Genomic DNA, 11,993 nt, shown 5'->3' on the forward strand with positions numbered 1-11,993 from the left:
AAATGCAAGTAATTTTCACAAAGGCTGTGTTTTTGCAATCTCTCTACCGATTTTATTTACGATACAAAGAAATGTCATCAGTTAAAAAATAAAGCGGTGCGTTGGTTTCACGTTTTCTTTGGTGCAATGACTACTTGATCCGTTAGATGGCGCAATGTCCCCACAGTAAGAATCCACGCGTGGTCTCCTGAGCTCATATAATTGAGACACTGATGTGAGAATTTCAGCGATTATTTCTCGTACATTTAATTGTTGCAGCAGAACAATATTAACCAAACTATTGTGAATGAAACAAGAAAAGTTCATAATTCAGTAAATGTTGCTGTCATGTTGTAAAAAAAAGAAAAGATTTCAGAATATTTAGGATTTTTCTGAGGGTCCATTGCAATGAGGGATTAAAATAGACACAAAATAGAAAAGTAACAAGAAAAAATGAAACAGTGACTTCATTTAAATGAAAACCTTTAAAAAAAACAAAATTAAAGTTTGAACAAGCATGCCATGTATTGTACATGTTGGAGAAAAAAACATGAAGCGCAGTTATAAAGCACTGCACATAATCGTATAAAAATGACAGTGATTTCTCAATAGGGCTGCCAGGATGATGAGACAAATTTAGACACTATGTTACAGAGACAATTGCATCAGGTGATGACTGCCCACTTGAGCATCAGTGTTATCACTTCAGATCCAGGGGTTTCCTTCCCAGGGTACCAAGGGCTTTCCATCCTCCGCGCATTGTAGGAGACGAGTTCCCATACATTGTGGTGATCCGCTGTGCCTCAAGCAACAGACTCCTCCAGGCGAAAGGAAAAAAAAAAAAAAAAAAGGTTTTGGTGACAGGCACCATGCGCAATGACTAACTCAGTGGTCGGATCCGAGCGCTGCACAGAAATTTAGTCCGCATCATTCCCTGACAGCTCCGTGAGCGAGAGAGAGCGGAGAGAGGGAGGCAGGGGCTGGATTCTCAGGTAGGCTGTGCGATCTCCTTCGAAGGATTTTTTTTCAAACATTGCATCCTCACCCTAAAATCGCTCTGAGGTTAGTGCATTTGGCCGGTGACTCAGTGCTTTATAATTTCTCATTTACAAGTTGAATGAATGCAGCATTTCATTCAGGAGAGAAAGGGAGAGAGAGAGAGGTGATCTCTTAGGAGGGAACATATTTCATTGCCTGTATTTATTAATCTGATGGAACACATTTCAATGTCTTTATGAGTCAGAGACTTACTGAGTCATTTGAATGAAAAGGGAAGATTGGTGATTGTGTGTAGCGCTCTCAGTATGCATGAATCTTGCTGCTAATTAACCTATGTGAGGTACCAATTAGGCTATGGAAATGAACATTTGATTGATTCTTTTGTTTTAGGGAAAACATGTCTCACTGAAAACATTGCTCTGCAGCAGAATTCATGCAGAGGTGTTCATCCAGATCGCCTCCATATTTTTGAATTGTTGCACTGATTTACAGCAGCATGCTTTGCTGTTATGATTATGTACTAAGTTTATTCATGAGTGGATGATAAATATAACTCTTGGTGGAGCTCAGTGGGTTCTGTCTTAACCCTCCTTCAAGATGAATTAATACAACACTGAGTGGCTGCACTACTTCAAGACGAGTGCTTCCTTGTTGCAGATCTGATAGAAGAAAACAGACCTGGTAAGTCATGTGGGAGATTGTGTGGTTGCAGTCCCTGGGCGTTGCTGCAGGATTTTTTGGAGCGCACATTGGGGCTTGTTGTGCCTGCAGACCGGGAGGAAAAACATCAGTGATGCCTCCAAATGCTGATGTGGGCAGGGCAGCTCTCAACTCCAGCTGTGCTGCTGGACAGGTGATTCAGTTGCCTACTTGTTGTGATGTTATCTTATCCTGCACCCTGGGGTTGTTACACTTGGAGGGTCAACGCAGCATGTGTGTGTGTGCTGTAAACAGACTTACTTGGACCAAAACGCTCCATTGCTTCTGGTGTTAATATGGAAAGAGGACAGAAAAAAAAGAAGCTGAGAATCAGCCTCCCAGTTCCACCATCTCCAACTCCTCCTACAGAACCTGAAGCTTGGGGATTAAATGGGGGAGGGGAGAAAAGACTGAATGAACAGTCTGCGAGATATCTGCAGCTGCCTCCTCTCACATGAGCAACCACAGTAGTGATTGGACGACACCCTTCTGCTGGTACTCCTCTCTCTGTATTTTTCTGTGGTTCTGCTAGCCTGTGATTGTTTTTCCATACAGGGGAAGAATGGAAATAGGCAGGAGAGAAACATCAGAAAAGAGAAAAATGATGTTTGTCAGGTCTGGTCACATTAAACAAGAGAAAATGAAGGATGGAGAGGAAACATGGGTGTTTAGGGGAAAGGTGAAAAAAGATGGAGGAATGAAGTAAGTGCTTCGCACACTAACTGCATTATTTAAAGCTAAAGGATACAAGCTGACTGTACCCATAATCCCATGTCTTCAGCTTGTCTTCCTCTCAAACCCTGCTGTGCTTTCAGCTATGTCAGTTGCAACAATGACCTGTTTCGCATGGGTTTTGAAATTTGGCACAGGTATTAGTCTACTACAAACACACAGACTAGTGGACACACACACACACACACACACACACACACACACACACACACACACACACACACACACACACACACACACANCACACACACACACACACACACACACACAGCGTTTAATCACTGATTCTCGTCTTCTGATCTTGCTGTTACCATGGCCACAGTTGGTAAAGGTGCATGACATGTTCTTCTGTGCTCTTCACAATCCACACATGGAGCTTTGAACCTAAATGCTAAATACCTGCAGGCTTTTGTGTCCTGTTATCGAGCATATCTTTCAATTTATTAGAGGAGATGCATTATTGTGCCGCTTGTGGCCGAGCTTCAGAAGGGAGTGGCTTCATCTTCAAATTCTCATCAGAGCGGTGGACGAGAATCGATTCAGTGGGCTCTCTGAAACTAGTGATTAGATCTGCCTAAACAGTGTTGACATATTGGAAAAGACAGAGGTAATTAATGTGGCCTTTACAGAAAATTTCCCCATGAGAGCAAGGAGTTAAACATCCAAAACAGAATTGGGCTGTTTGAATCCATACTGTAAACACCAGTCTATTTATAGTATAGGCAGCACTTTTCAGCTTTCCACTACATATTTAAAATCTCCTACACTTATATTTAGCTTATTACAATCACCTCTGTGCATATGTTGTAACTGTAGTAATTCTCTTGACCCATAGGTACAGAGTGACGCCTGAATCTATTTTGCATTTCAGCACTTACGGCCGAGCTTGCCAGCAGGGTTTTTTTTTTCTTTTTGTCTCAAAGTTTGGACTAAAGCTTGTTTTTCAGTGTTGCAGTGTTTCGAGACAGGGAGAGTTTGCCAACAGAGATCTGCTAAAAACACCCAGGGGCATTGTACCTGCTTTTGCTAGTAGGACAAGAGGGAGAGTCAGATATCCTGCAGCTGAACAGTGCCAGATCTTCAAAGCATCAGAGCAACAAAGAGACACAATCGTGACCATGGCACGGAGGAATTGTTAGATCTGACTGGTTTCTTTTACATGTAGTGTATCTCAGCAGACCACCAGCTGCAGGTTACCTCTGGTTAGCAGTGAATAGATGCATAGTGTCTTTACGACGGACCTTTACTGCACTGATTTAATGCCCCTGTCTGGTCGTACTTGTTTCCCCGAGATAAGATGGGAAGAAATTGAAGGAGCATGACTGGCCAATGCATCAGCAGCCAGTTCTCAAAGTCCCACCTCTTACCTCTGGGGCATACAGGGATGAATCACCATCAGCCCAGCAAATTTGAGACTCACTGCAGGCTCATGCTAGAGTGCAGTTAATTGAGTGCTCCGTGTCCTATAGCTGTTTACTGACGTAGTTCTAAAAGAAGTGTGGGATGATTACTTGGAATGAGACCTATTGGAGATGGACTTCTATTTCTGTATGCACCGTGTTGATTTAAGAATGAAAAACACAGCGCACACCCCGTTTAGGTCTGCCAGGCCGGGCCAAGAGTTATAGCAGGGTAACAGCGTGGTACCTTGTTGGTCACGGGATGGTCTTTCCTGTTTGTTCTCCAGCGATGCGGGACCTGGAGCCATGCCTGCCGAGAGGGTGTAGTTGTGTGTATTTAAAACGGTACAACACTCTCACATTTGAGAGGTGAAGAGTCCTCGCAGATGGTTCCACAGATGGTCCCTGTCAACGCCATTGTCTGAGTGAAAACATGGGTAATTTGTCAGTGCTGCAGACCGAAAAGACTAACATCCACACTGTTACCCAAAACAGATTTTCCGAGCCTGTCCGTCTTCTGTGATCGCTTTCTCCCCCCAAATCCACTGTTCTGTACATAATGTTTGATAGAGGTCAGTACGGTACATAAAGCGGGCACTAATGCCTTAAAGAGGGGACTTACACGGAGTGAAAGGCAATGGGGGTGGGAGTTGTAAATAATTAAAAAATGCTGAGTGATGTGTTCCTCTTGCAGTGGAGGGCTTTGTGGTGCAGTGCTTTACAATCTTTCTCCGGTCCAAGCTCTCAGTGTGTTGCTATGCTGGCATATCACAGTCCTCTGGAGGATGGATGGAGTTGTGCCATGCAACTGGGAGTGGGTGGCTACCTCGTGCTTTTCGGTGCTTCCTACCCCGTCTCTGCACTCGCCCTGTGTGACGAACATGAGGCATCGGGAGCTGAAATCCTGTCAAGTTAGTTAGTTTAGACCAAATGATCAGGAGATTTGAAAACAGCGTGCAGTGCCAAGGATATGTAAATTAATTCACAATATCATGATTTCATCCTTTTGATCCAATCTGAAAAATGAATGCAACTTTTAATTGGCGCTAACAATTGTTGTATATACAGTACGCATCTTAAAAGATAGAGCTGGTGCTTGTTTTGAATTGAAACATGCTTTAATGTAAATGCTACTTTAGCTTGTAATGATATTGCTAACATGTTGATGATTAAAGCTGGAGTAGGCAGTGTTTTTGGCAACCTTGGAGCCTTCAACAAAATGCAATGGAAAAGGGTGGCCGAAAAGAAAACAAAACTTAAGCAACCCCCCCCGGAACCTTTTTTCAAACCCCAAAAAAAAAGGAAAATTCAGCCAATCACAGGGCTTCCCCCAGATCAGATGAGATAGTATAAATAGCAACATAGTCTGCTGCAAGAAGAGGATATGGTGGAGCTGTTGGTCACATGAAGGACTTTTAATTGCGAGCGTTTATATGTGGTATCATGTTAACATTTTAGCATCCAATTCAAAGTAAAGCTGAAGTTAATGAGAATGACATTAGTTTGGCCATACCCCAAAGTGTTGGATAAATTAAAATTATGGCCTCGGGCTGACACAAGTCAGGTGAATTATTGCAGTGTCATGACAGTCCATCCAATAGTTGTCAAGACATTTCACTTAAAACCACAAATGTGAGCTTCATGGGCGCCCTGGAGGAAAACTCAAGGTATGCCTGAAGGATCTATTAAAAATGATGAATGTCCTTAAATAATTCTGATGATGTTAAGACATTTCATAGAATGAGTGAAAACTTTAAATTGCTGGTGATGCAAGATCAAAGGTCAGAAGATTGTCAAAACATCAGAGATCACAAATGTGTGAAAATGTAATCAGTTTTTCCCAAAGCCTAAAATGACATCCTCAAATGTCTTGTGCACATGTGCAGATTACTGTCACAGAGGAGTAAAGAAACCCAAAATACTGAAATTCAAGTAGCGGAGAATTTTACAAAAATTATTAATTTGTACTTGATTTGAACAATCGAATGTCAAAATAGTAACCAACTAATCAAATAATCAACTAATCATTGCAGCTCTTCTGCACAGTATGTCCATCTGCACTGGCACTGGTATGGGCACATGCACAATAGTCTCAGTGTACAAAGTGAGATGTCAAGAAAGGCAAAATGACCAATAACACATGCGACAACTTTTTTTTCTGCTTTATACAAAGGGAAAACTCATAGTTCTCATAGTTCATAGCTGACTTACAAGAGAAGTCCATCTGATGGAACACAATCCACTCTGATTTAAGGGTTCTTGAACAAACTGAGTTTCTTTTTTCTTTTTTTTTTAACTTTAAGTACACTGAGACTGACCATTTAAATTGGCACCACAAAGCTCTGTACAAGTGCAACTCTAGATCTGAATGCCATCCAAAGCAAGAAACTATTTTAGATGACTCTGACATTGTTAGACCGTATGAGAAAGGTTCAAAACAGCTTTTTTCAGCATGATTTTATTTTTTCAGGCAGGTGCACTACCCTATAAAATCACCATAGCCATTAGAGAATTATCAATTCTTTACAAATAGCATTTATCTGGTGAAAATTGCTTTTTTTCATAGATATATCACAGAAAAATGAAATGCTGTGAAGCCATTTTTTCCCACAACATGCAGCCTTACATTGAATTATAATTTGTTGTTATTTTCTTTTCTGTTATTATCACTGTGTGAATAAACCAAAGTGGTGGACCAGCTGACTTGCAGACAAACATTGCCATCATGGAAAGCTGCTAACTTGGCTAAAATCTAGCGTTGTTGTTCCTAAACTACAATCTGCAGCATTGTGAATCCACAGTGGGAGTGATTTCAGCGCAATCTTTCTCTTTACTGCATGTCTTAATACACACGTCCTTTGCATTGTTAGTCATTTTTTTTATGGCTAAAGTTGATTACCACTCGTAACCCTTTCAGATCATACTTGTGTTTATAGATTGGTCAGCTGTGTGGTGGCACAAGATAGGCCATTTTACCGTCTATAAAAGTGTTTGCACAGACCTTGAGTTTCTGCCAACCAACAGCCCACATGTGTCACCACAGACTGTGAAGGAGCAGCTGGTTGTACATTTTGATGACATGTAGCCTACGCGTGAGTCAAAGTATTGTCAACTAGTTCATGTTCTGCTGAAAATTTAAGTGAAGGACTGCAGATGACTCATGAATGGCTTTTGCTTCTACACTCATCATTTTCCATAAGTAGATGTTAGGTCTTTTTCAAATTTATGGTCATCGAATTTATCATTCGATTCTGCATTAGTCAAGTCGTGTGCTTATATTTGTCACTAAGATGTTGAATTCTAAGTTTATTTAGCAGTGTGACTTGATATGATCTCTGGGAATGAAGGCTAACTCATCTGTATACTTGTGATTTACTGCTTTTTCTTCCATGCAAAACTTCCCATACTGCTAGATTTGGGATTTCAATTTGGGTTTCAGATAAGTAATTGTGAAGAGGAGATTTAAAACAAACAAACAAAAAGCATGATATTCCAGATCACCGCAGGACTTGAGCTGAAACTGTAGCCCGGCCAAGACTCTCCTGTCTGAGGATCTCAGGCTGTGTTCTGTTTCATAATACATAAAACAATCTGAGTTACTGCCAGGCCAGATGGCAGCGGAAGAAAAATTAAAAACTCAAATAAAATATGTTTAGTTCCTTCTCTTCTTAAACTCTTCTTTAATTTTTTTTTGCAGTTTTGTTTTTGTTGTGTTTTGCATGTCATCGTTTAAAAAAAAGAAAAGAAAATACAGTTGAAATAGAAGAAGACACAGTGTCACATTAACTTTTTACCAAACGTTCATCATTCACTGTAATTAGTGTAGATGAAACCTTCTCTGTGAAACCATGTTGGCCATCGTTCCCCTACATGATTATATATAAAGTCACACCAGGCAGTATGAGCCTAGTAATGGCTTGTTTAGAGCACATGTTGGAGGCAAGCTAGTTTCCTACAGCATTGTGAAAAATTGAGTATGGGTTGCAAGGTTATTGGGTCTTTAATGGGGAAAAAGCACAGAGCGTTACAGCTAATAAAACATTGATGGTCACGTCAACCTGAAAAACTGTGTATGGTTTCGCCAGGATTATTAAATCACCGGTCGTGTGCGTGTGCTGCTGTGTTGACATGAATATCAACTCTGGCATCTACTTAGCATCAGCACCTTGGAAAACAGTTTGGAAGAAAATGCTGATCTGACAGCGCAGGGACGCTGCTGTGGAAGGGGTTGTTGGTTGCTCTTGTTGACCTAAGTAAGTTTTATGGCAAAGCATCAAAGTATCAATGGAGGCCTGCTGAAAGATAAATTAAAGTGAAACCAATTGTGGGACTTTGCATTGATCTCCGATTCTCATTAACCCATTTTAGACGTGTCCTTCTTGGAGAATGGCGAGGGAATTGTTGCCCTGGAATTGAAGTGCAGTTGTGTCTTAGTATCATTATTTCCAATACATCTACAAGTAGGACACATAACACAGTGATTAAAAAAAAAAAAAAAAATAGCACTGTTGCCATTTAAATATGTTATTGAGCACAGAGGGAGTCAACAAAGTCACACCTTATTCTTTAGGGATTGTCCTTGAATACCGTAATAATTGCTTTTATGGCTGCATTTAGCTTTAATTTTCGTAATCAATTAAACTGTCTGCTTTTTAGCATGGCTGGGGTTGGATGTTTTCTTTAATAAATTAGTACAAATGAGTGTACTAATTGACTTTTGCACAAATTGCTTAATAGTAAAATGGAAACACTGCAGTAGAACCTTGGTTTTGTTTTATGCTGATCTCAGTCAAATGGAGGTCACTTCCCTCAATCCGCCATTTAACAACTTAGTGTTCCTTCTATAATGATCAATGCTGGATCGATCCATCAAATCCATCAATGTCCTGCTGCCTTCTTGTCACTCTGCCTGCTTTCTTCACCAAGTTGCAAAATCTTTAAAGAAATCTCTCAGGATCACCATAACAAGGTGCTTTTCTTCCTGTCAATTTCTTTTCCAGTCATATGTTCTGCAGTAATAAGTCATACACCTACTATTGAAAGTCACATAACAACATTAGTATGTGCAAGTGCCCGAAGAGACTTAAAGCTTCCTCTTTGTGCTGAGCATTCACTTCGAGTATCCGAGGAGAATTGATGGCTTCGTGTCGAAAAATTGATAGAAAAATGTGTAGGGTTTGCTCTCGGAGTTGTGTATACATACATTTCCTGAAGATGTACAGATGCAGATTTGTATTGACTATTCCCTTCAGGCCCCGAGGAGGAGACACAGGTTTCTAAATTGGTCCTCACCACCCCCATATGAGATTCTGTATGGAGAGAGATCCTGCTGCGTGGATGACTTATGATGATCAGGCAGATGACTATCTTAGTCGATTCTCTCCCTCTGGTCTTTTCCTGTTGTCATCTCACACATGATCTGTTACGAGCTACGCCTGGTGTATTTGCAGACGCTGTTGGGCATTGCTGGTCGCCTGCACAGCTCCCTGGCATCGCATATAAGAGCATCACCGTGGAGGCTACATGACATTTTGGAAAATAAAGAAATAAATGAAAACACGGGAGAAAATGTGCTGCTCCCCAGAGAAGAACCCACCACCTGACTGAGTCATCTCTTTTATGGGAGGAAACCGCGTACATGATGACTGTCAGAGTCACAAATGACGCAGATTTGGTGCTTTTATAACCTCAATGGCACACAGGATGGAGAGTAATGGTGATGTCATGACTGCAGAATAATGAGGCCCTTTGTGGCATTTTGGGCAAAGCAGTCCATGATAATTGGCCTTAGGAACGGTTTTCAATACGTACCATTGGAATCATTGTAAACCCTCTCGGACTACAGCAGATGAAACCAAGCAGTAGTTTCCAACACCTTTACTGACAGCTCTTTATGAGACAAGTGTGTATGCGATCCTTCCTGAATGCTAACTGGATTGTCACCTCAGCAAAGAGCCCACTTCAGTGATGCAGTAACATCTATCCCCAGCAGAGAGCTCAGGCTTGTCTGACTCAGTGATTACTCTGCCCAAGTCTGAACGTCGCCTCCCATCTGTCTCCTTCCATCCACCTTTCCAGGACAATAACGTTAGACAAAGGTGGCATAACTCACTTTGGCAAGTGAAGGAGGGACATGCTTGAGAGCCTCAGTGTATATAATGCATACTGTACAGTCAGAGCAATGTCTGATCTGTCAGGCTGCCGCCGAAAAAGTGGAAAAAGACAAATGCTCCCTGAAGACTGTGTTTGCCACCGTTGGCTGGATGCGGCGGCAGCATCAGAGGAAAAAAAAAAAAAAGCCCACACCCAGAGTGTCTATTGATAGCACAGCGAATTTGTTCCTTTTTTCTGTGAGTCCCGCAGGCAGGCAGACAACAGATTACACCTCAAAAGGTACGTAGCCTGACATTACGCAGCATAATGCGAGCAGCTGAATGAGGGAGACATTGGTGCACCCCTCCCTTTCACTTTCCCCAAGGTTCTATAGTGCTGGATTTTACTGCTGTGAAAAGCTGAAGACAAGTGAAACTTATTGATTTTTTTTTGCTTTTGTCATTATCATTAGGCATTCCTTGCTACCACTCTCACTAATACAGTATCTATACTGGTCTCATCCTGAGTCATCACAGTTCTTGGTGCTTGCAGCTCAGGAGAGGCTTTTAGTTCCTCTTGTTGCTCCTGTTCAAGGGACGCTGGTCTGCTCTGAATACTGGCACTTTCCCCTAAGGACGTACACTGGCCTGTGGCTGCAGCATCCCTCCATGTATTGTCTGCCAGAGACTTGAAGCAGCCCTAAGGCAGTTGCATAGGACACCACACACACACACACACACACACACACACACACACACACACACACACACACACACACACACGCTCACTTAGCAGACTTTCCCATGGGCACTTGCCTCAGTGAGTTGTGTTATCGTCTTTGTATCATCTTTACCATGTCACTCTGAGATTAAATTACATTGCTGGTGTATCACATGGATAAGGAACTCGCAGCTTCCCACGTGCCGTCATTAGCACTTGGCTCTGTTTGCAGCCTGTTGTTTTTTTTTTGTTGTTTTTTTTTGCGCTATGTACACAAACAAAAGCTGTCATGTACTTTAAATACAGTCCTCCTCAGCAACAGTGGCTTCCTCACGGTCTATAAACAATCCAGCTCCGATTTTACCACGTGGAGCGACAGTAGCCTTCATCACACCCCATAACACCCAACCCCACCCCCAGCATCTCCTAAAAAAGTGTGAAGAAACTTTAATCCGTGACCAATCAGAAATGCTTGAGACAGACTCTTAAGCCACTGTGTCATAGCATAACTGAGCCACTCCTTCTGCATGGGCACATCTGTCTCATTCAAACACTCGCAAACTGGAAGCAGCTCTTTTGGTTTTACTTACAGCTGCTCAATTAATTGACCTTCCCACCCCCAATTTGCACTGCCTTATCTCCACGGCCCTGAACACTGAAGGCGCCCATAAATTCAAACGACCTGGACCACCCACTTCAGCATCATTTCACTCTGGTTACTAATGCACAGGAGGACCTGCTTTGTCGTAAGCTTTGTTCCATTTGCTGTATGCACACTAAGCAAGTCTGCTCCTGTTTGTGCTTGTATTTATTCCAGTTCTGCTGTCGCTGCGTCCATTTATTGCTTGAATATGTCGGCGGATGGGAATTTGTTGAAACGGCCTCGGCAAGAGGAGGTGGCACTGATTAGGCTGTAAAATTGGCTTTATTAATTGTGCTTTCACTCCCAGTGAAAGTTGCGATATCTTTTAGGCTTGGTATGCAAATTCATAAGAGGAATGTAAATGAGGGAGGGGGGGGAAAAAGTGATTTTTGAGAACTAATTCTAGATTTTTGTTGATTCTAGTAGTTGTTTGGCTAGTGATGGTCACCAGAATTACTTTTTATTCAACCCTGTGACAATTAAAGGAAGAGTATCTGGTGACTTTCCAGTTTAATGTTGGCAGTGTCCCTGCTCGCACATTTGGAGAAAATGTCCTTTTTGATGAGAGAGCAATCCGAGGCAGCAATTAAGTAAATGCTGCTTAAGGGTAAAGGATAGCTAAGTGTGGACTTAAGACACATAACTAGAACTCTAAATACAGAGTAGGAATTTATTTTAAAGCTTGTTTGACTGCCTCATGCTGAATTCGTGTCATTCTTCTTGTCTTT

The sequence above is a fragment of the Stegastes partitus genome, unplaced genomic scaffold, assembly GCF_000690725.1.
Source record: "Stegastes partitus isolate 25-593 unplaced genomic scaffold, Stegastes_partitus-1.0.2 Scaffold211, whole genome shotgun sequence".
In the NCBI taxonomy this organism is placed as follows: Eukaryota; Metazoa; Chordata; class Actinopteri; family Pomacentridae; genus Stegastes; species Stegastes partitus.